This window comes from Protopterus annectens, chromosome 1.part1, assembly GCF_019279795.1.
Source record: "Protopterus annectens isolate FY-2018-M chromosome 1.part1, PAN1.0, whole genome shotgun sequence".
NCBI classification, from domain to species: Eukaryota; Metazoa; Chordata; order Ceratodontiformes; family Protopteridae; genus Protopterus; species Protopterus annectens.
In genome coordinates, this window is record NC_056726.1 from 1,601,887,200 (window position 1) to 1,601,913,862 (window position 26,663).

The 26,663-nt window shown below is 40.8% G+C and overlaps 1 protein-coding gene across 1 annotated transcript in view; it reads left to right on the forward strand.

The window, feature by feature from the left end:
- LOC122811583 (uncharacterized protein YBL113C-like) overlaps positions 1-26,663 on the forward strand; it is a 994,203-nt gene that overhangs the window by 787,666 nt on the left and 179,874 nt on the right. The window lies entirely within an intron of this gene.

Here is a 26,663-nt window from a genome sequence, read left to right on the forward strand (position 1 = left end):
AGGATGCAGGGAGCTTGACCCCCTTCAAAAATGTAACAAAATGTATGTTTTTCTTTTGTTGTAGCAGCTGGTGTTTCATTGATGTAAAAGTCAGCAAACTGAAGTTTCGGCCATGTCCAGTTTTGAAGTACTCGTCCCATTGGATTAAATTTCAGTAAAGTGTAAATTTGATAATGCAAAGTAGAGCCATAAACTACAAGGTTATGTCGCTACTTGACCTAAAAGAGGGAAGATGTGACAGATGAATGGAGGAAGACAGGTAGTGGTAGCATGGCATACAGTCTATTTATTATGCATATGCATAGAACTTACAGGTTTTGGACTCTCTCATAAAAATAGCCCTTAGTATAGCTTCAAGGTTCTTGCTAGAAGAATTTAAGAGTGAAAAAAATAGGAGATGTACAGAGTTCTCTGTGTTAGACAGAAAATAATACTGTAGCTTGTCTGAATGTTTGGTATCTAAATTTAGTGAATGTGGGTTGTTCTAAAGCTTCAACACAAGTAAGTGTGTTTGTAGTCTGAGTTTTGTTTTGTTCTGTTTTTTTTTTTTCATTAGTAATCCACATTTGTTGACTTCTGTACGAATTACTTGCTTTACTATGTACATTTGTCAGTTTAGAAGTAGGTTAAAGCTATTTACAACTGATAGTCTGCAATTCATATTCTGATGTCTTACATATTAGCTTTTTAAAAGTGTTTGAGATTAATATATTTTGCAGATTTAATTCTTCGCTTATTATGACGTATAGTTATTGTCCATCACACAACAGTTAAAAGAGCTATAACATTCATTTTTGAAACAAAAGACCAACTACAACAAAAACTTCAACAAAAGTGTGAGTATGCCAGCAAAAAATCTGTGTGTGTGTGTGTGTACGTGTGTGTGTGTGTGTGTGTGTGTGTGTGTGTGTGTGTGTGTGTTTAAACAGAAATAGATGTTACATTCTTCACTGCTTCTTCTTTATTTGTTTGCATACAAAAAAAATACATTTTCCATGCAAAGAAATAACCACACGAACATATTAGACATTAGAATGGAATATTATTCAGTGCAAAAAAAATCAAACTCTAACAAGGTGGTTGTATACTAAAGACTGTTATTATTAACCAAAGTAGCTCTAAAGAGAGGATATTACTGACTGCAACTTATATAACAGAGCTACATTGCATACTCATACCATTTAAAACTATCAAAATGGAATATTACAAAGTACCAGAAGGAAGAAGTCAGAAGAAGCCATTGTAGAATAAGAACAATTGCCCATGAAAATACCTACAAGTTGTGGTCTGGGTAATTGCAAATCAGGCAGAGAAATAAACATTAATCATTAAACATTAAGTAACAGATATCAAAAATGGAGGGAAGGAAAGAAGCCTAAGTTGATAGAGAATGAGATCTATAACTTGGTAGCTCACTGCAGAGGACAATAATAAAAAAAGAAAACTATACACTACATTCCCTGAGAAGTCACAAGGGTGTTTGACTGTACACAGAAAGTTACAGTAAGCAGATCCCTGTGTGCAACAGCCATCAGGAACTATAGAAAGGAAGCAGATTAATTATGGTATTCCTAAAAATCAGTGCATGACACCCAAAGAAGTGTAACCTCATTTTCAGAAGAACCTAAGTTCTTCTAAATGAATCTGGTCAATGGTATAACAACATGCAGTTATATCAGGGAGCGATGAGAATTTTAATAGTATCCCAACATGCAGTTATATCAGGGAGGGATGAGAATTTTAATAGTATCCCAACATGCAGTTACATCAGGGAGCGATGAGAATTTTAATAGTATCCCAACATGCAGTTATATCAGGGAGCGATGAAAATTTTAATAGTATCCCAAAATGCAGTTATATCAGGGAGCGGCGAGAATTTTAATAGTATCCCAATATGCAGTTATATCAGGGAGCGATGAAAATTTTAATAGTATCCCAACATGCAGTTACATCAGGGAGCGATGAGAATTTTAATAGTATCCCAACATGCAGTTATATCAGGGAGTGATGAGAATTTTCAGTGCAAAGTGATATCCTCGTCTGTCATCACTACTGTTAGACGTAAGAAGTCCTCAAAGGCCTCATTCCTACTACCACATCAACAAATAAGTCAGTCATAAATGCAGTGGGTTTCTACAACATCAAGCTACAGTCCATCTATTTGTTTTTAAATATATAAAGGGCAGGGCATTTCATAAATGATGCAGTCAAGAGTCAACTAAATCAGTCTCACATCTCCAGCATATGGAAGAGAGCTCTGGGCAAAATGTAGACATCTTCTCAGTTGTTTACAACTGGTGATACAAATAGTTGCACACAAGTACACACACATATGCACGCACAAGCATGGATACATGCATGCATGCACATATCCACATGAAAGCAGCAGCACATAATCTCTGGTAGGATGTCAGAAATTCCACTGAAATACCAAACATAAATTTGCAATGTCATTGCTCTGAATTATATAATTATAATCATCTGCAGTAGCATAAGCAGAACTTTAAAGATATTTCTAAGGCTGGATAACACAGTCCATGATAGAATAAACATATATTACTAATAGGGTTATGAGAGATGAGAAAAATAATGTTGTAACTGGAAGTCTCCTTTTGGTGTCCTGTTGTAGCTGTTAGTAAAACAGTTTCTGGCTTTGTTCAAGATGGCATTCTGCTTGAAGATGTTCAATAAACGTGAAGCCAGTAACCACAAACAATTGAAAGAATACCTGTATCCCTTTGATTCACCAGTGTGATCTAGTTGAAACTAAGATTATCCAGTCTGTGAGTCCAGAATAACTTCTATAGGAACCAAAATAAATGTCCAAATCACCCAACCAGAAAAAGAAAGAAACTCCTTAACTTTCCAAAAGTACTGATATTATTGGGTATTAATTGACTTTGAATTTCTTTCTAATCCATAAGCTAAAGTATACAATAACATGACAGGCCATTACAAACAGAACCAATAACCAATACTGAAAAATCTGTTCCCCCCCAGGGGGGAATAGACTAGGAGAGAATCTGAGGCTTCACAACCTGTAATCTATGATTATCTTGAAGAGGAAAAGGGTGCCACCCTGCTTGATATGTAGTGTAAGTTTGTTCGAACTATGGAAACCTGAAAGGAAAGCTAAGAGAGCCATTCTCAAATGTATCACCAAGAAACAACAACACCAACAGCGCATAACAGATAACAGGCTAACAAACTTGAAACAAAAAGGCTACCTTTATATGTGTTGTCATTTGAGATGCAGGTACAGTATATCTTTGTCCCAGGCATAGAAGGAAAAGTATACCTTTGTCCCATCTCCATAAAAATGTATCTAAAAGTCATAGTTGAAGGGCCTAAGAGTAAAAAGATGCATTAGATACAGGGCCAGCTCAACTAAAACACTCGAAGTTCAAAAGGAAGCTGCCAACAGTATCCAAGGATATGTACCCAGGTCTATGAACCCCTTATGTAGGCTCTTTATCACAAAAGCATTGTGGCCAATTAAACCCCTAAACATCTAATAATAGAGGACCCCAAAGACATTTGAAATGGGCTTGTAAATCCAGTGAGGGCAATAAATGAAAAGAAATTGTTAATGACTTTGTCAAATTTATGTTATAACCTGAAAGGTGCCACCAATAAACAAAGCTGAGCAATCTCCCCAAGTACCATTAACTTTCACATAAGGGTGCTGGATGATCCACAAAAAATACCTTAGAACAATAGCTAATTACCCTTCCACTACAAGGAATAATAGCGGTTTGAGGGAACATGTCTGAAGAGCACCCAGAGAGACTGAAATAGAAACAAAAGCAAAGGCTTCTTGTTGTGGCAGAGTTGTGATAGAGTCTTCAATGAACTCTGACATGATTGTCTGGAAGGTTATATTTTATAAGAACAAGGAATATGTAAGGCCAACATACTTTGTGAAAAAACCTTCACTGGATATTCACACTGCCCAAGGTAGAAGCTGCTTATTGTCTTCTTCCAGACACAGAGCAACTTTCAAAGTAATATCCCGGAGTCCTCAAATGAACAATACACATTTGGACTAACTGTACTATAAAGTAGGAGTGTAAGCCTTGGGCTGCATTGCCAAAACAGATATTAGAAGCTTTTAATCAATATATAAAAAAAAAAAAAAAGTATTTGTCTGACCACCAGTAGAATCCTGAGCCTTTTTGCCTAGGTTTAAAATGCATACCAAAATATTATATTTTCTGGTACATGGGTGCAAAACCTCACCACCTATTCTAGGGTCTATAGGAATGAAGTTAACAGGCCCTATATGAGAATTGATTTTTTTCTGTCCGATGCATTTTTTCAAGGGGTGATTGATCAGAACAACTTGAAATTTCTCAGTCAAGAACCTATAATACCCAAGATTTTTGGCATCCCTAAAACCCACAAAATCCACCCTTTAGACGTATAGTATCAGCAAAGGGATCAAAAACTGAGCCGTTGGCAGCTTGGGTGGATAAGACTGTAGGGCCAGTGGTGAGGGATGCCAAACATTTTGTTAAGGACTCCTGGCATTGTCTTGAAAGACTAAAACCAAACAGGGTAAGAGAGTATTCTTTTTTGACAATAGATGTCATAACCTTATTCTCTTATTCCACAGGATAGTGGACTTGATATGTTTCAGGAGAGTTTATTGAAAAGTGGGAAGGTAGACAAGACCAAAGTCAACTTTTTGATGGAAATCATGGAAATTGTTCTGAGAAATAATTTCCTTGTCTTTGAGGAGGGTGGAGTTATTCCACCAAATATCAGGGGTGGCTATGGGGGTGAAATGTGCCCCCGTATTTGCCAACCTGGTATTACTGGAATGGGAGAGAAAACACATTTTTGACACCCCTTATATGGATAAAATCAAAACCTATAATAGATTTTTGGATGACATCCTAATTTTATGGCAAGGGAACGAAAAGGAAGCCACTGAATTTGTTGAGTACTTGAATTCCACAACTTCATTTTGAAGTTTACTAGTAGACGGAATTCTAAAGAAATTGATTTCCTGGATATACATTTTTGCGTTAACGAGGAGAATGACACGCTTCATAGTACTATCTTTGGGAAAGAAGTATAATAAAGGGACAGATGGTGAGGTACTCTCGGCTCATTAGTGATGAGCGAACTTTCAACAACGAACTATACACCTTGATAGGTTCGTTTTTGGAGAAGGGGGTACCCACTAAAGATTTTGATTAAAGTGAAATGTGAAAGAAAAGAAAAGAGGCATGCATTATACCCACTGATTTTACAAAAGGGTGGGGGGGGTCACAAGAAGTTGCTCACAAAAGTAGGGAAGGGGATCCTATTGTGCTGCGTTACAACAACTTGACCCAAACTACAGTTAACGTTATTAACAAGAGTTGGGACTTGTGTTTTGAACAGGAAACTAAGGTGAAACTTGGGCATAAGCCCTTGGTGGCTTATAGCAGGTGTAGAAACATTAAGAATATCTTGGAAGGGTACAGAAACTAAGACAGAACAAAGCAATACAGGTCACTAATGTTTAAATGTGGGACTTGTAGGTTTTGCAAGTTCATTAATGATGGTCCATATGTATTAGTAAATAGTTCAAACTTGACCTTAAAATGTCCTGGAAAATGTAACTGCAATTCCACCAATGAGGTTTACCTAGCAACCTGTACCTCCTAACCTGGATTTTATATAGGTAAAACCACACACAGGCTCAGGGACAGAATAAGTGAGCACCTAAGAGCCATTAAAAACAAAGATGTGCACAATGCCCTCTATCTTCACAGTGCTATATGTACTGAGTTTAAAAAAATAATTTTTTTGTGATAGAGTGATGCAGAAAGAAAATGGGGGAGATGAAAAATTGGAGGTTGAGGCGAGAGAGGTAAAATGGCAACTTAGATTAAATGCCACAATAGCTTTAGGACTTAATGATGCCACTTCACTGATACCAGTATTAAACCAAAGGGCTTTGGTTTTATAGAAAAAATAGAAAATAAGAACTGCCCAGGTTGGCTTATTTGCACATGTTGAATATATACAGTAATATTTTAAAAACATATATTGTTCATGAATTTCATATAAATATATTTATTTTGATATATACAAATGAACATTTAAATAGATTTATGTTGTCTTTAAATGAGAGTATGAAGCAATTGATTGGATGCACATTTTACACTGTTATTTAAGTAGGGAGCTTCATGTATTATAATTGACTCTGAAGAAGCCTGTTATATGTAAGGTGAAAGTGCCAAGTCTGTTGTGCTATTAAACAAGTTTTTACAGTATTCATTTGCTTCCTGTGGCTGGAATATTTATTTTTATTTTAATTCACTTAAAAACACTGTCTTCAGCTTTGTCCCAATAAAACTTTGATCAAAGTACTGTAAATACACACACATTATATACATATATATAATATATATTTAATATATATATATATATATATATATATATATATATATATGTTTACTATCATATATTTGAACATCAAAATCATTTTTTTCCTCAAATATCGACTCACAAGTTAAAATCTGAATGTTGAGACGGTCAGAATGTTGCAAACACACTTCCTGTTGTAATTTCCATCTTTCTTGACATCTGTGGACTGCAGTTTGACATTGCACATCATGTAACGTAATGATTTTGCAGTAGAGGCAAACCCGTCTGCACCCCCCATTGTGGGGGGCTGTGCCCTCCACACCCCCTGCATATTACATATTCCAACTCTGAGATCACACTACAGTGGGAAAAAGGCATATTTCCTGATCCACACTGTACCGCAGTCTCTAGTATTAAAGTTGAACACGTATATATGAATGCACAGTGCATTCATACAAGGGATACTCACAGTATTGACGGTCAGCAATACAGAATGCTATCAAATGACATTTCAACATTCCATTGTCACCGGACCATCATTCTACATTTTCAAGGTAAACCACACACACACACACACACACACACACACACACACACACACACACACACACACACACACACACACACACACACATATATATAAATATGTAGGCATGTATATGTGCATGTGCATATAATCTATTCCTCTGAGGACTTGCAACTACAGGCACATTTCTTCTGTAGGGGTAGAAACCACAAAGCTACTGTATGATGTATTTATCTTGCAAGAACTGCACGTCTGCATTCTGCTTCTGCCAAAGGTCAGATTTCCAAGTAAGGAGTTAGCATGAATGAAACATTTTAGTGCATCCCATAGAATAGTAAAGGAGATGAACTTCCCATCATAGTCTTGTAGAAAATCCTGTAATAAATTGTGGAGAAGATCCAGTGCAATAAGTGAGAAAGTGCCAGGACTTAGGAGGCAAGGGCTGTATGGACAGTATCTGGTAAACAGTGATTCATGATCTAATTGTGAACAAAGAAAGATTTGCAAAGGAGGCATCAGAGATATTACATCTTCTGCTACTCAGTCTCTGTCAGAATAAATGTACCATGAAAAGAAGTAGGAATACAAACCTTGTCAAAGAGCTATTAATTCCACCTAGATTCACAAAGACAAAAATCACTTCCAACTGTGTCTAAAAATCTGGTAAGTACCAAGAGGCAAGGGAGACAAAGGTCACTCTGTGCAACAGAGTCTGGGAAGGAAGCAATGCAGTTCAAGTCATCCATGAAGCTGAGTTAACCCTTTATTCAATATCAAAGGAGCTGCCATATTGCCAGTCCCTGTATGACCCCCATCCTTGGGTGGACTCAAGACTGTTGCTAATATAACAATACAGTTTTTGTGCCATCACAGTGAAAAAGGTGTTCTACAAATATAGCATCTAGAGATCTCTGCAGAAAAGAATGTTTAATCCCTTACTTCTCACCAGATGTTAATGTGTAGTGTGCACTAATTCTGAAAGATGTATCTCCTGCGATTTTTATGATATCAAAAGGCATTTGCTTAAACCATGTGCACAATTTAGAAAGTTTTACTAAAGAATGCAGACTGATAACATTCACACTAAGTATCTTAATAATACTACAAGTAAAAGATCCAAAAAAAAAAAAAAAAAACAGTCCCTATTAATACTCCAACCAAGGTGAAACCAAAAGAAGAATTAAAATTCCATAACCAACTCTTCAAGGCTCCTATTCAAATCAGGAGAAAGGGAAAAGGAAATATAGAAAAACATCTAGAAAGTTTTACTGCCAAAACAAAAAAGTGATATAAAAAATGTAATTATTTGGAAACAAGCTAACTTTTAAAACTCAGAACACCCAAAGACAAAGAGGTCACAAGGACTTCATTATTGTACACAGTTAGTTGGACTCCCATGTTTGACAGGCAGCTTTTGCCTCCACCCTCATTCAGCATGAACAACCCAAGTGATGGGGTGTCCTTTACTTTAAATGGTCAGGATCAAGTCTAACCCAGACCTGTGCCTAAGGAGAGATAAGAATGACATCATGGCACTGTGGTAACTTCAAAACACTTGTGACAATGGCTTAACCAGAAGTGGAATTATGGTAAAAATCAGCAGTGACAATGATAAGAAACGAAGGGACGTAACAAACGCGTGCACTGGCTTTACCCTGTAAATACAGCTCATCATTAAAACACATATGTATTCCAACTTAGAAGCAATGACAGCTGTAATGAGCCCTGTAATAATATCACCACATAGAAAATATATCATTTTCAATTATTAGTTGACGCCCCACTTTGAAAGGTGAGAAACACTACATTTGACATGGTAGCAGTCCTGGTAGACCTTACAGTACAAAATAAAAGGGTTGTGTATTCAGGAATTGATTGAAATAGTCCAAGCCCCATCTTAGAGAGGAGATGGTAACTGACATTTTTGAGCATGATGAGGGGAATAGCTAACTAGTGCAGATTGGCACCAGAATGATAGAAGTGGTCCTAACCTTATTAATAATCCTTATTTCCTCCCATTTCATCATCATCATCATCATCATCCCTTTATACTTTGAATTATAACTTTCTGCCTGTGTTGTGTAGCTCTAAAATATCCCTTCATATCAGGTAATCCTAAACCAGCTTGTTCTATTGGAAGGATCCGTTTGTCCCCCTTAACTCTTGCGCTTTCCCCCCTCCATATAAATTCCTTCAACTCATTATTATTCAGAACTTCTCCTCTGGATGATAAAAATATGCCTGATCTGTGTATAAAACTAAAGGGACTATAGACATTTTCACTGCTTGTATCTTACTATCCATAAACAATAGCTTCCAGTTTCTCAGTTTTTGTATTACCTTTTATTTACTCACTTACCACATATCCTCAGCTGCCATAACAGAAGCCTTTTTACTCCATAATCCTGAATTCTTCTGTTTATCATGCTTACAATATCCTCATACATTAAGTTTTTGAGTGCAGGGCAGTTATCAGGTTGATAGAGTAGGGAGTGGGCAGTGGATAATTGGTTCAGGGATAGTAGTTTAGGCAATTTAAGCCAATTTAGTGCATGTGTAGGGCAGAGTGGTGATGAATTCTGGATGGGAGATGTGCAGCAAATTTTTCTATTTTATTATAACATGTCTCCAATCAGTTTATATCAGTTTTTCTTAGGTTTTTGAAAATGGGGAAGGTGTAAAGGAGGGTGGAGATTAAGAGTGTTCTTGCTATAGCGTGCTAGGTAGGGTTAGGAAGATTTTAGACATTGGTCTATTGTTACTCTGAGGAGTTTGATGTGTTCAACAGGTTCAATTTAGGTTTTATTGGAGAATATAGCAAAGGGGGAGATGGTCGTTTGATTTATGATTTGATAATTACATTAGTTTTGTTTGGATTAAGTATGAGTTGGTATTCTGTGAGATTATTCTCTGTATCAGTGAAAGATTTTTGGGTATTTTCTAGGAGTGTTGGGAGGAATGAGGCTGAGAAGATCAGGGTGGCGTCATCAGGATAGTGTACTATGGTGGATAGATGTGTGGCAGAGCAGAGCTTGTCGGTGAAAATGGCACCCCCACTGAGACAGCCAGCAGGGTAGAGAGTTCATTTTCCAACTTAACTGCTTGTTGCCGATCTGTTAAATAACTGTGAAACCAGGTAGAGTGGGTTGGGAGAGATTTAAGGATGCTAGTTCTGTGAGTAGTTTTTGGTGTGATACCATGTTTCATTTCTGAACTATTTAATGGTATTGGCAAAACTTATTAATGCAGTTGTGGTGCTGTGCTTGGGTCTAAAACAATGCTGAGTATTAGAAAGTTGGTTATTACTTACTAGGTAGTCTAGGAGTAGTGCATGAATACATTTTTATCAAGAATTTTAGATAATGGTGGGAGTATAGAAATTGTTCTATAATTAGAGAAGTAGGGTGTGTAGAGGGATGATGTATGAAATTTTCCAGAGTCTGGGGATTTTATTGCTCAGAGATGGATCTGTTTATTAGCAGAGATATGGGATAAGTGATTGTACCTGCTGCCAGCCTGAGGAATTTGTTAGGGAATAGGACATCAGTGAGGGTAGTGGGCTTTAGTTTGACTAGAAGCTTTTTGATAGTACTGTTTTTTATTGGCCTGATTGTAACAGAATTTGTGTTGGATGTGGATTCAGGTGTTTTTTTTTTTTTAGTGGAGTGTTACTGTCATTTTTTTTTTACTTGGCATAGTAACAAATTGATGAAGTGTTGGGTAAATTGAGAGTCGATACTATCTGATTGGTGGGAGATGGTGGGAGATGCAGTAGCCAATTAAAGAGTAGTTTTATGGTTCCCCAAAATTTTGGGGTATTGTTTTGGTGAGTTTGTTGGGTTGTTGTGCAAGAGGCCTTTTTGTCATTCAGGATTTGTTTTTTGGCTCAATTTCTTAATTGATGGTGGGTGATTATGGAGGATTGGATTTTGGTGGCTTGATATTGAGACCAACTCTGTCTCTGTCCTTGGGGGGTTGCCTGGTCTCTGAGTAGTCATGGTAGATGCTTTGTTTTGAAGCAGATTTTCCTAAGGGGTACCTGTCTATTTAGAATATCCAAGAAAGTATTGTTGAAGTATTCAACTACTGAGGCAAGTTGAAGGTGTTTGAGAGGGGCCCAGTCGCAATGCTGTACAAGAAAGTTTAAGGTTTCATGGGAGAATTTTCTTTTGTTGTGAATATTTTTAAATATGGTGTTTTTTTAAGGGTTAATTTTGTGTCGTATTAGGTAAGTGGGATGGTGGTCACTACGATTGTCGGAGAGGTGGCCGGCACAGTGAACTAGAGTGGGCTTGTTTATTACTGTCCAGTCCAAAACTGACTACTTCTTACTGTGTTTATCAGTTCTGGTGGGGGAGTGGACTAATTGGGAGAAGGCATATAGACTGATGACATTGGTTGGGGTGTCTGAGGAGCAGGTGGACTAGTCCAGGTTAAAGTCTCCCAAAATAATAGTTTCTAATTAAAGGTGGAAGCAGACCAGCTGAGCAAGTTTTCTATAATGGAGGGGCGATTGTTACCTGGAAGGATATAAGTAGTAATTACTATGTGTTTTTTTCAGAGTTTAACTGAAAGAGGGAGATTACAGTTTCTGAATAAGCTGGGTCTGGGGCTTCATAGAGTAGGTGTTCTAAATTTAGTGTTTTCTTATATACTATGGCTGTACCACCACACTTCTGTGCTCTGTCATGTCTAAGCATATTGTAACCCTGGGCTAATATTTCTGTGTGGTTTATGTGTGGTTTGAGCCATGTTTCTGTTATAATAACAATATCAGGTTGGTAAAGACTAAGGGCTGCATGGAATTCATGAACTTTATTTAGGATGCTTCTTAGGTTCATGTTTAGGATTATTAGATTTCAGCTATAGTGTGTTAGGATGGTTTTGTTCTGAGATTTTGTGCTGTCTAGTGGTAGAGTTGTTGGGACTGAGGACCTGGATTGGGGTGTATGTCCCAACATAGTTTAAGGTGATCTACTTTAGAGGGAAATACAAGTGTAATTTTGGGAAGAACTCTATTTAATTTCTGGAGCAGGTAGGGTTTTCCTGTAGCTTGGCGTACCTGATTGAGAAGAGTTCTAAGTTGGGGTAACTATAGAGGTGGGAAGATATGTTAAAGTAATAGATGCTAGTGCTGGGTGGGGGTGTGTTTGGCTTTGTTGGGGGGTAGATGTTAGTGATGTGATAACTGTTATAGTAGGTGGACAGGTAGGCTATGGTAAATAAACATAGCAGTAATATGTGCTGAAGTAACATTTTGGTTTAGAAGTAGTGTAGAGTAGACTGGTGCCTGTGGGGAGGGTCAATGGTTTGTATAAATGTGTGACACTCCCCTATTGAGAAGATATATAAGGATAACGCTATGAAAGCATTAGTGTGTGGTGTGCGGTGTAATGAATGGCTAGGCTGGTAAGTTGTTACAGGTTAATGAGGAGAGGGTGCGTCTACAGGCTAACTATAAGTGTAGGGGTAGTAGGGGTGGTTGGGAAGGGGGTATGGTAGGTAAGCAGAGGGAGCCAGAGTGTAGCGAGAGCAAGCGGAACGTGCTGCAGCCAGGCCAAAAAACTGCAAGAATCTACCTGTAAGGTACTGTACCTGGTAAATGTGTGTGGGGATAGCTGACAAAGGTGGTGAGGTAAAAACTACAAAAAAATACAGATGACAGATTAATGTGGCCAAGTTATGTGGAATAGATACAGCAAAAGTTAAGGGTGTATTAACAAAGTACAGGGATAGCTTAATAGGTAAAATAGGAAGGAGTGAGTAGAAACTTGTGTAGATGAAAGGTCAAATGAACGCTAGCAGAATTAGATTTTAAGCAATTAATAAGAGTTTCTATGAGCACAGGAATGAGTAGGGGAAAAGCCACGTCTTAGGATAGTGTCCACTATGCCTTCCTAACAGCCAGAAATAAAGCTAACTCGACTTCTAAAGTATTGTACTCCGTAGTATGCTATGGTGAAGCTGATACTAGTTAGGAACATTCTCAGTTAATGTGTTTATTTAAAAGGATAAGTACAGCACTTTTTTTGCAGTGAAGTTCACCCACGAGTCTTAGTTTGGACAGCGATGCTTGTTGTGCTGGGGAGTATCCATGCAGCAGTTTGCACTGGCCAGGCAGCAGCAGGTAATTTACAGACTGGGGAGAGAGTAACCTATAAAAAAGAAAATGATACACATCAGGGTAAGAAAGTAACCAGTAGTTAACTCCTCCAACAGGTTTGGACAACTCCAGGTAAGGAGATTTACTCATATATCTGCATTTGTGATCCTAATATCTTCATGAAAGAAAAGACTAAGAACTAAAAGGGTGCAAGGAAATGTAAATAGTGTATATCAGTTGCGAAAAACAAGAATAAAACAAAAGCAGCCCTGCTGTAAGGAAAATCTGTATTATAGGGAAGACATTCTGAGGGCATGCTGATACGGGCTGTAGGCAAGAACTCAAGCCTGTAATGCATGGTGGCCTTTAAAATGGCATAGTGGTGTCTTCAACTGCAATAACTACTCTATGAATAAAGAAGAAAAGGATTTAAAAAGGGGCTACACTACACACACTATTTGTACATGTGAACAGCAGCCATAATTAGCGGTTACAAAACAAGCTGGGATGGAGTAATACAGAGTAGTGTGGTTAAGAGGGCTACTAGAACCATTTCTACAGTGATAAGATTAACTATGGGGAGGTCTACGTGACACACTTGAAGATATAGGCCACATGTATAGCGCTAGCTGAAGTACGAGTTAGCCTTTTACAACACACATGTTCTGCATAGCACAAATATAAGCTACTTCAGATGGTGGGGTAAAATAGATAAGGTACAGTAGCTGAAAACAAATAGCTAAGTAGCTACAGCAGTCACTGGCAACTTAGAACCAATGCTACAGGGAAAGCAAAATACAGGCAAATAGCCCCTGCTTTAGTTAAGTCTATGGAAAAGAAAGAATACAATTTGCAAGTGAGATACAGAACCTATCAATATTGCACTTAAATTAGATTTCAGCAGTACACATGGCAATTACAGTCAGTTGTAACTACAATCCACAAACCTCTAGTAGTTACCTTATTGAAGATCGCTAACTTTGTATTAACAAACTTATGCAATTACAATAAATATTTTGCATTCAGGAGCAAAAGCAAAATCCTACAGTACATAAAAGAATTACAAATCACAAAGCTTACATGCAGCAGAAAAGTGTGCAGAGAGAGAGAGGCAGAATGGCACCAAACTAGAAAAAGGAAATCTTTGATTGGCACAAAGGAGATGGGATGGAGTGGGATGGATATCAATAGAATTCTACTAAGCTGATTATGGAGCTAGGCAAAGAAGGTGCGAGAACTTGTCCAAGAAGGTGCGAGAACCTATCTGTAAGCTACTGGACCTGGTAAGTGTGTGTGTGTGGGGATAGCTGACAAAGTTGATGAGGTGAAAACTACAAAAAGAATAGAGAAGAGACAGATTAATGTGAAAATAGGGGAGCTACATTATGTGGAATAGATTCAGTAAGAACTAAGGGAGTATTAACGAGCAAAGTACAGGGATAGCTTAATAGGTAAAATAGGTAGGAATGAGTAGAAAATAGCGTACATGTAAGGTCGAATGAACACTAGCAGCTGGATATTTTAGGCAATTAGTAAGAGGCACTATGAGCACAGGAATGAGTAGGGAAAAGCCACATCTTAGGATATAGTGTCCACCATGTCTTCCCTAACAGCCAGAAATAAAGTTAACTTGACTTCTAAAGTATTGTACTCAGTAGAGTGCTACAGTGAAGCTACTACTAGTTAGGAATATTCTCAGTTAATGTGTTTATTTAGAAGGGCATGTACAGCACTTTTGTTGCAGTGAAGTTTGCCCACGAGTCTTAGTTTGAACAGAGATGCTTGTTGTGCTGGTGAGTATCCGTGCAGCAGTTTGCACTGGCCGGGCAGCAGCAGGTAAGATTACAGAGTAGGGTGCCTATAGTGACAGCACTTTTTTGCAATGAAGTTCACCCACAAGTCTTAATTTGGATACAGATGCTTGTTGTGGTGGTGAGTATCCATAGTTTCATAGGTGTGTACTAGGCTAATGGCCCTTGGGCCTTTACAAGCCTAGCCATAGGATTACCCTGGCATAGTGTCACCTGACCTTAGTTTCCAGTGCCTCTGTCCAGTAGAGCCACTGGAATTATGCCCAGGGTGAATTTTCTGTTTCCCATCCACTCATCAAGATTTCTCTTGAAGAGTGTCAGCGAGGTGCTCTGCTTGACATGTATGGGAAATCTGTTCCATAGCATGGGCAGTCTCTGGGTTATGAACCTGTCCCACCAGCATGTTCTCTTAATTGTGGTAATGAGGTTGAGGTCTTGAGAGCGTGTTGTGTGGAGGGATTGCGATTTCTTTAGATGTAGCATTTCTAACAGATCTGGGTCAGACATGGCTTTGTAAGTCAAGCAGAGATCGCCTCTAAGTAGGCGATATGAGACAGAGAATAGATGGAGTTTTTTTAGTCTGTCCATATAGGACAAGTGTTTAAGGCCTAGGATCCTCTTTGTGAGGTACTGATGCAAGTGTCTAGTGAGGTACATGCCAAATGGGGCATTGTACTCGATGATTGGCCTAATGAGGGCCGAGTAGAGGGAGACAATGATCTCTTTCTTCCTGGATGCAAAACCCTTAGTAATGAGATATGCCACATAGGACTTTCTGACCACAGTGGCAATGTGGTGATCAAAAGAGAGGTTGCTGTCAACCTGTGTTCCCCGATCTCTTATAATGTCTTCTGTGTTCAGTGGACTACCATCATTGTGGTAATTCATGGGAACCGGGTTTTTCCCAAAGAGGATGATGACACATATTTTGGCATTGAGCTAAAGGCCATGTTTCTGTCACCAGTCGTTGGTCTCAGTGAGGCCATTCTGTAGGATGTCAATATCACTTGGGGAGTTAATAACAGCTCCCAACTTGCAATCGTCTGCGTACTTTGTCAGACATAGTCCCTTTGTGTTGGCCTGGACTTTAGAGAAGTAGATACCAAACAGGAGAGGACCCAGGACTGAACCCTGTGGGACTCCACTTGTGATTAGTCAGCAGTCTGACTTGGAGTCAGCTACTTTCACACTGTGGGTTCTATCTGTGAACCATTTTGCAACCCACCTAGTGATATAGGGGTTGATGCCTAGCTTAGTGAGTTTTTCTATGATTCCTGAGTGGGGAATGGTATCCAAAGCCTTGGCCAGATCAAGGTAGGCTGTATGAACCACCTTGCCTTCAGCCACGGCTCTGGTGACTGACTCAAAGAAGTCGACCAAGTTAAGCAGGTATGATCTACCCTTCACAAAACCAAACTGTGTGGGATCCAGAGTTTGTAGATTCCCTATATCCTTGTTTATTAGGTCCACAATGATGCATTCCATAGCTTTGCATATCAGGCTCGTCAGGCTAATGGGGCTATAGTTCCCAGAGTCTGTAGTCACTCCTCCTTTATGGAGTGGTATGACTGTAGCAGTGCTCCATTCGGTAAGGGCAAACCCTGAGGTGAGGCTGTGACTGAACAGGGCACACAGGTGAGGTGCCAGCTCACTCTGTAGTTCATGTAGAACACAACCAGGGATGTGGTCAGGTCCCATAGAAGCTGCATTCTTGGCCTTGGACAGTGCTCTTTTAACCTGTGCAGCAGTAATACTGGGTGCCTGGCAATTTACTGGTATTGCGATTGGTCCTTTGGGGAGGTTAGAGGGGTAAAGTTGGCACTGAATCTGTCGGCCAGTATACTGGCAATATCTGTTGGCTCAATGTAGGAGGTACCATTGTGCAGTAGCTCAAAGCAAATCTGGGTATTCCTGTGGAGATTCTTTACATAACTACAGAAGGCCCTGTGGTCATCTTTACTATCTGCTGCAATTCTGTTTTCATAGCTAGCCTTAGAGGATTTAATGAGGGATCTCAACTTTTTGTTGAGGCTGATAAGGGAGTTTTTGGTTGTATTGGGTACGGTGAGATCCATGCATTTGTGTTCGTCTTCATACAGTGCATTGGTGTATGATTCTGCAGTCAAGGAACTATTCTCCATTTGCATGGGTGCCGTGAAGTTAGCCACCTCTGTTTTTAGGAGTCCAAAGTTAGCTTTGGAGAAGTTTTTCATGGTCGTTACCTTTGTGGGGGGGGGGGGTATATGGATTTCCAAGGTGATTAGTTTGTGGTCGGATCTAACCAGGGAGGAGCTGACTATTGGTGTAGAGCAATGGTCACCCATGTTAGTAATGACCAGGTCAAGGATGTTGCTACTTCTAGTGGGGGTAAGAATGAGCTAGTCCAGGGCATTGGAATTAATGAACTCCACGAAATGTTAAGCAAGTGTATTGGTACATGAGTAGTTTACCCAGTTAATGGAGGGGTAGTTGAAGTTGCCTAGTAAAAGAGTGCTAGGTTGGACCCCAATATTCTCCATAGTGCTTAGGAATGTGGAGTGCAAGTCTTGGGACATGGTTGGGGACCTATAACAGGCTACGACCTGAATCGCTGTCTTACCCAATGTTAGCTGCACCTGAAGTATCTCTGATGCATTATGTTGGGCTACCAGTCTGGAGGTGTGTGCATCCTTTATGAATATGGAATCACCACCGCCTTTGGAGCTTCAGTCCAAGTTCTGGGGCCGAAAGGTGTGGAATGAGTTACAGCCTGGTAGTGCAGGGGTGCTTTCTGCTGCCTTGAACCAGGTCTCTGTTACAGCACAAATGTCAATGTTCTCCATTTTAAGGAGTGCCTCGAATGAGTGCATTTTGAGATTTAGACTTCTAGCATTGAGCAACATGACCCTCATATTACATTTGTTAGTAGCTATTATGGTGGTAATTTGGTCTTTGGAACAATGCCTAAAAAAGGCACTATAGGGGTGGCAAGAGCCTTGGCCAGTATCCAGAAGCCCAGGGGTGACAGATGCAGGCCATCTCTGGCAAAGCATCGAGGTATATCAGTCATGTCATCCCAGGCAGACAGATACTGGATCCCCTTAGAATGACAAAAGAAACTTAGCCAATTGTTGAAATCAATCATTTTCTGCTTGCACTGTGGTATCATTCTGGGTGATGGTAGGATGCTGCTCAGGGCTAGTCTCATACCCACCTGGGCTACATAATCCGAGAGCTCCTCCATGTCTCTTTTCATGTAGTCCAGGGATACGTCTCAGGTCATTCACACTCACATGTACAATGACAGAGTCATATTTGTACCTGTTGTTGAGGGACCTGAGTGCGTATGTTTCATGGTGGATCCTGACAGCTGATAGGCAGCTGACTGTTACTTTCTCCTTATTCAACCTAGGGAATGGGACATCAGTGTGCTTCACTATCGAGTCATTTATGGCTAGTGTGTTGGGCATGCTGTTTTGCCTTACGGTCTTTGGTTGAGTGGCACACTGTTTAGGAGAGTTATTTGTCTCGTAGTTAATGTTGTGTTGTGGTGGTCAAGTGCATTTCTGCTTTGGAGGTCTCTGCTGCTTGGGTAGAATTTTATTGAGATCCTCTGTGAAGGTGGGTGTGTCATTTTTGTTTTTATGTGAATGCAGTGCTGGTGTGTGTTCTGGAGGGCTATGTGTTCCATGTGGTGTGGTGCGGTCCAGTTCAAGTGTTGACCTTCTCCTCTTGACCAGTTATTCTTGTCTTAGCTGGAGTGCGCATGGCTTCCAATTTAGATTTATAAGTGCATCTCTCGTAAATGTGAGTGTTGGAAGATAAGAGGAGAGGGTTGTTGGTGTACATGAGGCAGTTGCTACATTGCCTCAGGATGCCCAAGTTCACCAGGTTAATAGGAGAAAGCACAGGGAACTGACCTTTAGACATGCCTGGAGGGGTGAGCATTGATAATAAGTACTGGATCTGTTTCCTTGTAGAATGTTTAGTGCTGGTAGCACTTTTGTGTGCTACAATAATTGCTACAAGAAGTCTGATAAAGTGCTAGAATAATAAGCTAGTATAAGTGCAGGAGAAGAGAGAACTAGCAGATCTAAGGGAAAAATTGAAGAGCAGACTCTGGAATCACTCAGAAGCTTACAAACAGTCCTGGATACAGCAAGTCTGTCTCTGGACCAGACTAGTTACAGGAAAGGTGGGAAACAAGCACAAATGCTGGCGTTTAAACCGGAAAGTTGAGAGACATGGAAAACTGTCCAAATGGCCAATAAACTACAATTTCTGGGCCAGGAACCACACCCTTGTGGTAGATAGGCTACCTAGTGCTTACCACTCCCACTGATACGCTAGAAGGCGTCCCTCCAACACAGAAAGGCTTGGGGGGCTCAGAAGCTTACAAACAGTCATGGACACAGCAAATCTGTATCTGGACTAGACTAGTTATAGGAAAGGAGGGAGACAAGCGCAAACACAGGCTTTTAAGCTTGAAAGTTGAAAGAGATGGAAGAAACTGCCCAAAAGGCCAATAAACCACAATATCTGGGCCAGAAACCACTCCTTTTGTGATAGATAAACTAGCAGGCTTTCCTCCAACCCAGAAAGGCTTGGGGGGCTCAGGAGCTTACAAACAGTCCTGGATACAGCACTTTTAAAAAGCCATTTTTACTGTGGCTCTGTTGTATTTCTGCTGCATTTTATTGTTAAATTGTTTTACTGTGTTTGCACTTGATTTATTTGCATAAAAGATAAAGTTTAAACTGCATTTAGTACTGTAGGCATCACACTCAAGTGTGACAGCCTTTTCTGTGCATTTCTACTGTTTAAATTGCTTTTTTCCTGCATAATTTCTTAAAAAAAAACAAAAAAACACAAAAAAATACTATCTGTACTGCTTGTTTCCCACTGTTTCCTATTCTAGAATAGTCCGGATCCCAGATCTGCTGGTTTTAGGACTTTAGTCTGTGTTTCTGAGTGGTCCAGACCTTGTTGTGGTAGGGGTAGGTCTTTCTGCTTAGCATTAGAGCATCCTATCTGTCACAAGTGGAGTGGTGTCCAGCTCTGAAATTAACCTTATTGGCCATTTTGGGCTACTTTCTATCCCTTTCAACTTTCTGGGCTAAAAACCCGTGTTTGCGTGAGTTTGCACATTGTGCAGCGGCACTTAGCTAGGGTTAAACTATTCCCAGTGCTATAAAGTCTGCTCTTCAGTTTTTCCCTTAGAACTAGCCAGATTCTTATTTTTAGCACTTGAATCTGCTTCTTCGTGCTCAGCACTGGTTCAGAACTGTTGTAAGCATTAAATAAACTACAGTTTACTACAGCACTCAACCTCCCTCATTACTTAGTCGTTAACAGTTTTTCTGTACTTATCTTCTTCAGTTGCTTAGAGAAAACAGCTCCAGTACCTAATTTCCTCACTTATCTAAAGGAAAATAGTGATGACCCAGGCATGTCCAAGGGACAGCTCCCGGTGTTCTCTTACCCAGGCATGTCCAAGGGACAGCTCCCGGTGTTCTCTTACCCAGGCATGTCCAAGGGACAGCTCCTGGTGTTCTCTTACCCAGGCATGTCCAAGGGACAGCTCCCAGTGTTCTCTTACCCAGGCATGTCCAAGGGACAGCTCCCGGTGTTCTCTTACCCAGGCATGTCCAAGGGACAGCTCCCGGTGTTCTCTTACCCAGGCATGTCCAAGGGACAGCTCCCGGTGTTCTCTTACCCAGGCATGTCCAAGGGACAGCTCCCGGTGTTCTCTTACCCAGGCATGTCCAAGGGACAGCTCCCGGTGTTCTCTTACCCAGGCCTGTCCAAGGGACAGCTCCCGGTGTTCTCTTACCCAGGCATGTCCAAGGGACAGCTCCTAATGTTCTCTCCTGTCTACCTGATGAATCTGGGATATTGGGGCAATGTAGCAATCGCCTCATGTACACTGACAACCCTCTCCTCCTACCATCTGACACTACAACCTGCGAGAGATGCATTTATCTAGCCAAACTGGAAGCAAAGCTCTCTCAACCCAAGACTGAACTTGTCAGTCAAGAGGAGAAGGTAAATACTTGCACTACATCACACTCATCACATAGACCCACTAAACCTACACCACCAAAACCCACACATAGATTCTCAAATACATTCATGGAGGCTCTCAATAATAATCTGCCCAAACAACAGAGACCTTCAAAGCAGAAATGCAAGCAACCTCCACCCCTCAACACAGCCGAAAAAACACATAACCCACAAACTCAATGTGCCAGTCACCACAGCCCATATGGCAAAGTAACGTACCCAGCACATTAGTCATAGGTGACTCTATAGTCAGGCACACTGATGTTCCACTCACCAGACTAGACAAGAAGAAGGTTACTGTTAGCTGCCTGTCAGGTGCCAGGATCCACCACATAACCCATGCACTCAGGTCACTCCACAACAAGTACAAATATGACTCAGTCATTGCTCATGTTGGTGTGAATGACCTGAGATGTACCTCCCTGGACTACATGAAAAGAGACATGGAACAGCTCTCCAATCTTGTAATCCAGGCAGGTATGATCCTAGCCCTGAGGAGAATTCTACTTTTGCCCAGAATTATACCACAATACAAGGACAAAATGCTTAACTTCAACAATTGGCTAATCTTCTGGCGTCATTCTAAGGGGATCCAGTATCTGTTTGCCTGGGACGACATGGCTGACAGGCCACGATGCTTTACCAGAGATGGCCTGCACCTTTCACTCCTGGGATTCCGGATACTGGCTAAGGCTCTTGCTGCCCCTATAATGCCTTTTTAGGCATGGTCCAAATGGCAAACCCACCACCATAGCAGGTACAGGCAAACAAAAACTGAGGGCAATGCTACTCAATGCTAGAAGTCTAAACCTCAAAATGCACTCACTCAAGGCTCTCCTTAAAATGGAGAACATAGATATCTGTGCTGACTGAAACCTGGTTCAAAGCTCCGGAGAGCACCCCTACATTACCAGGCTATAACTCATACCATACCTTTCGGCCATTTAACCTGGACCGGAACACCAAAGGCGGAGGTGTGTCCATATTCATTAAGGATATCCACACCTCCAGGTTAATTGCCCAACATAATGCATCCAAAATAATCCAAGGCCATATTCATTAAGGATATCCACATCCCCATGCTAGTTTGCCCAACATAATGCATCCGAAATTATCCAAGTGCAACTAACACTGGGCAAAACTGCAATCCAAATTGTAGCTTGCTACAGATCCCCCACCAGGCCCCAGGACTCCACTCCTCTTTTCTTGATATAATGGAAAATATTAGGGTCCAACCAAACACCCTAATAATGGGTGATTTCAACTACCCCACCATTAACTGGGAAAACTACTCATAACAACTAATTTGCTCAATGTTTTCTAGAATTTATAAACTCCAATGCCCTGGATAAACTTATCTGTACCCCTACCAGGGGCAACAATATCCTAGACCTGGTCATTACCAACATGAGTGACTGGTGTTCTGCACCTGAAGTCAACTCCTCGTTGGTCAGATCCAACCATAAGATAATCACCATAGATATCTGCATCCCGCTCCCACCCCCCCATTAAGGAAACCACTGTAAATAATTTCTCCAAAGCCAACTTCATGCTTCTTAAGACAGAAGTGGCAAACTTCATGACATCCATGCAGAAGGGCACTGCAGCTATGACTGCAGAATCATACACAAATGCACTCTGTAAGCACTTACACAAATGCATGGATCATACTATCCCTAACAGAACCAAAACACTATCCTCCAGAAAAAGGAAACCAATCTGGTGGTCCCCTGCTATAAACAAACTCTACAACAGAAGGAAGAAACTGTTGCAGAAGAGAGTAAAATCCCATGAGTGGAAGGGCTCCCTGGTCAGCCTCAGTAAGAAACTGAGATCCCTCATAAAATCCTCCAAAGATAGCTATGAAAACAAGATTGCCTCTGATTTCAACGACAGCCACAAAGCATTCTATAGTTATGTCAAGAATCTCAATGGCAACACCCAGGTCTGCTCTGAGCTACAGCACAATGGCACAAAAATTACAGAACCAACTGATATCACCAACGTCCTGGCTGATAGGTTCAGTGTTAACTTTACCCCCCTCTCACCCCCTAAAGGGCTTACATCTATACTGGAAGAATGCAGAGCCCCTGAAATCACAACTGTTCAGATAAAAACTGCACTTTCCAAAGCCAAGAGCACAGCTTCCATGGGACCGGACAACATCCCAGGCTGCATTCTACATGAACTTCAGAATGAACTCCCCCCCCATCTAAGCACCATGTTCAATCACAGCCTCGCGTCAGATTTTGTACCCACTGAATGGTGCACAGCAACAGTTATACCACTCCACAAAGGGGGAGCCACCACGGACCCCAGGAACTATCACTCTATTAGCCTGATGAGCCTGTTCTGCAAGGCCATGGAACACATCATCATGGAACTCATAAACAAAGACATAGGTAACCTCCAAACCCTGGACCCCACCCAGTTCAGGTTTGTGAAAGGCAGATCAAGCCTCCTAAACCTGATTGACTTTTTTGAAACAGTCACCAAAGCCATAGAGGAGGGAAAGGCAGTTCACACAGCATATCTTTACCTCACCAAGGCTTTCGACACCATCCTCCATTCTGGAATTATAGATAAACTCACTAAACTGGGTATAAATCCATATGTCACAAGATGGGTTGCCAACTGGCTCACTGACAGAACCTACACTGCAAAAGTTACAGACTCCAAATTGGACTTCAAACCAGTGACAAGTTGAGTACCACAGGGTTCAGTCCTGGGTCTTCTCCTGTTTGGTATCTACTTCTCTGAAGTAAGGGCTAATGCAGAGGGCCTCTGGCTGATGAAGTTTGCAGATGACTGCAAACTAGGTGCCACAGTTGAGTCCCCAAATGACGTGGACATCCAACAGAAGAGCCTCACTGAGACAGATGCCTGGTGTCAGAGCCATGGCCTCAAGCTAAATGCCAAAAAGTCCATTGTCATCCCCTTTAGTAAAAACTCTGTTCCCATGAACTACCACATTGGCAGCAGTCCTCTTAATGCCGAAAGTGTGATAAGAGACCTTGGGACTCAGGTGCCAGTAGTCTCTCCTTTGATAATCACGTCGCCACAGTAGTCAAAAAATCCTTCTATATGACACACCTCATCATGAAAGAGTTCTCATCCAGGAAAAAAAGAGGTCATTGTTCCCTTCTACGTGGCACTCATTAGACCCATTATTGAGTACAACGCCCCTTTTGGAATGTACCTCACAAGACATCTGCAATAGCTGGAAAGGCCACATAAGTACCTCACCAAGAGGATTATGGGTCTCAAACAGTTATCCTATGCTGACCGTCTCAAAAAACTCCATCTTTACTCGGTAGCATCTTGCCTACTCCGAGGTGATTTCTGCCTAACATACAAAGCTATGTCAAACCAAGAGCTGTTGGACATGCTACACCTAAAGAAACCTCCCTCCCTCCAGGATTCATGCTCTAGGGATCTAAACATTGTCACCACAATAAATAGAACATGGTGGAGGGATAGATTCCTGTCCCATAGACTTCCCATACTCTGGAACAAGCTACCTATCTATGTCAAGCAAAGTTCCTCATTAGCACTCTTCAAGAAAAATCTTGATGAATGGATGGGAATTAGGAAATTCACCCTGGGGATCACTCCTGTGCCCCTGCTTGACAGGGGCACAGGACAATAACTTTCTTGGGTGGCAACAGCTAGGGAACCCTGTTGGCTAGGCTTACACAGGCCCTAGGGCTGATAACCTTGTACCTATCTATGAACCTATGAAATCTGTATCTGGACTCAACTAGTTACCGGAAAGGGGGGAAACAAGTGCAAATGGGGACTTTTAAGTCAGAAAGTTGAGAGAGAGATGGAAAAACTGCCCAATCTGCCAATTTCTGGGCCAGAAACTACTCATTATGTGGTAGATAGGTTATCTAGTGCTTACCACTCCCACTGATAAGCTAGCGGGCTTCCCTCAAACACAGACAGGCTTGGGGGGCTCAGGAGGTTACAATCAGTCCTGGATACAGCAAATTTGTATCTGGACTAGACTAGTTACAGGAAAGGGGGGAAACAAGCTTAGATGTTTTTTGCCATAGCTTGCACTGGCTGGGCAGCAGCAGGTAAGACTATAGAGCAGCAAGACTATAGAGATAGCACTTTTTGCAGTGAAGTTCACCCATGAGTCTTAGTTCAGATAGAGATGCTTGTTGTGCTGGTGAGTATCTGTGCCAAAGTTTGCACTGGCTGGGCAGTAGTAAGATTAAAGAGCGGGAAGACTATAGTGACATGGAAGGCATAGCAATCCCTAGAATGGCAGCAGAAAAGTATGCTGAGGGAGAGGCAGAATCTCTGTCTATACTATTTTGTCTATAATTTTTAAGGCCATTTATGTTCCAAAATAATATGAATAGTGTAACCATTATAATAAGAAGTTATTGTTTTCACCTATTATGTATGACATCTTTTTTGAATGTATATTTTCAACTTTTGTTTTACATGCACACAATAATGTTTTGCAGAGTGATCTTTTATATGACTGTTTCATGTCATCTCCACTTGAACCTATGTCATATTTTTCAGGGCATTTTTTTGTAATGAAAACCATCAAACAGAAAAACTAAATACATTTTCAGAACACCCATATAAGCTATTAAATTAGAACAAACACATAAGACTATGTTTATCTTAAAAACATTAAGTTTAACACTCCTTACATGAACAATTGCCCCAAACTGGCAGCTGCTGCAACAGGCATTACCTAACCTAAAATTAAGGTTCCCCATGCTTAAGCACATGTTACAGCCTGTGCTGCCACTTACATTGATTGCCGTCTGTTCTTTTCTTACCTCTATTCCCCTCCCCGATGTGAAAAACAGCTTGCATGCTTTTAGAAACCATTAACCATTAGCCGTTCATAGGTGTTTATTAGGCTAATAACCACAAGGGCCTTTTTAAGCCTAGCCATGCATCCCAAATCTCTGACAAGTTCGGATACCCTTGATAAGTGTAAGCATGGGCCTGGGAGATGAACCATTTACAGGTTATCTGTGTCCATTAGAGACATAGGTGTCAAATCAGAGATTAATTTCTAGTTTCCCATCCAATTGTCCAAGCTGCACTTGAATTGAGTTAGGGAGGAACTCTGCTTCACATGAATGGGGAGCCTGTTCCACACATGAGTAGTCTCTTGGATACACACCTATCTCTCCAGCAGGCCGTATTTATAGTGCAGGCAAGGTTTAAGTCTTTAGAGTGGGTAATTCTGGTGCTGTTTGTTTTGTGGATATGCAGGAGGCCCATCAGAGTGGGGTTTGACAATGCCCTGTATACCAGGCATAGATCCCCCTCAAAAGCCTGTAGGAGACAGAATACAGGGTGGTCTGCATAGGACATTTTACTTATGCCCTGTATTCATTTAGTGAGGAATCTCTGTGGACATTCCAATCATTGGATATGCCTGGTTAGGTATGTACAAAAGGGGGCATTGTACTCAATGATAGGTCTGATGAATGCCAAATACAGTGGAACAATGACTTCCTTGGAGTTAAATGCCATACCTGTGTTTATATGTGGCAGCTAGGAAGACTGCAGGTGCTGTTCTGGGACCAGGACAGGGGAATTGGATTACTGTATGGTTGAAGGTTTCTGGTAGGAAGATATTGTTAGGGTTAATGGAAGTGACTAATGGAGTACTGGGTTCACTGTTGTTTACTGTGATTGTTTCAAATATACCTGAAAAAATAGAGAATAAGTCAGCCTGTTTACAACTGGAACAAAGATAGGTGCAGTAATGATGAATAAGGAAAAATCAGGAGACAGAATTCTAAAAGGCTAACTGAAACAGCAGAATGGTGGC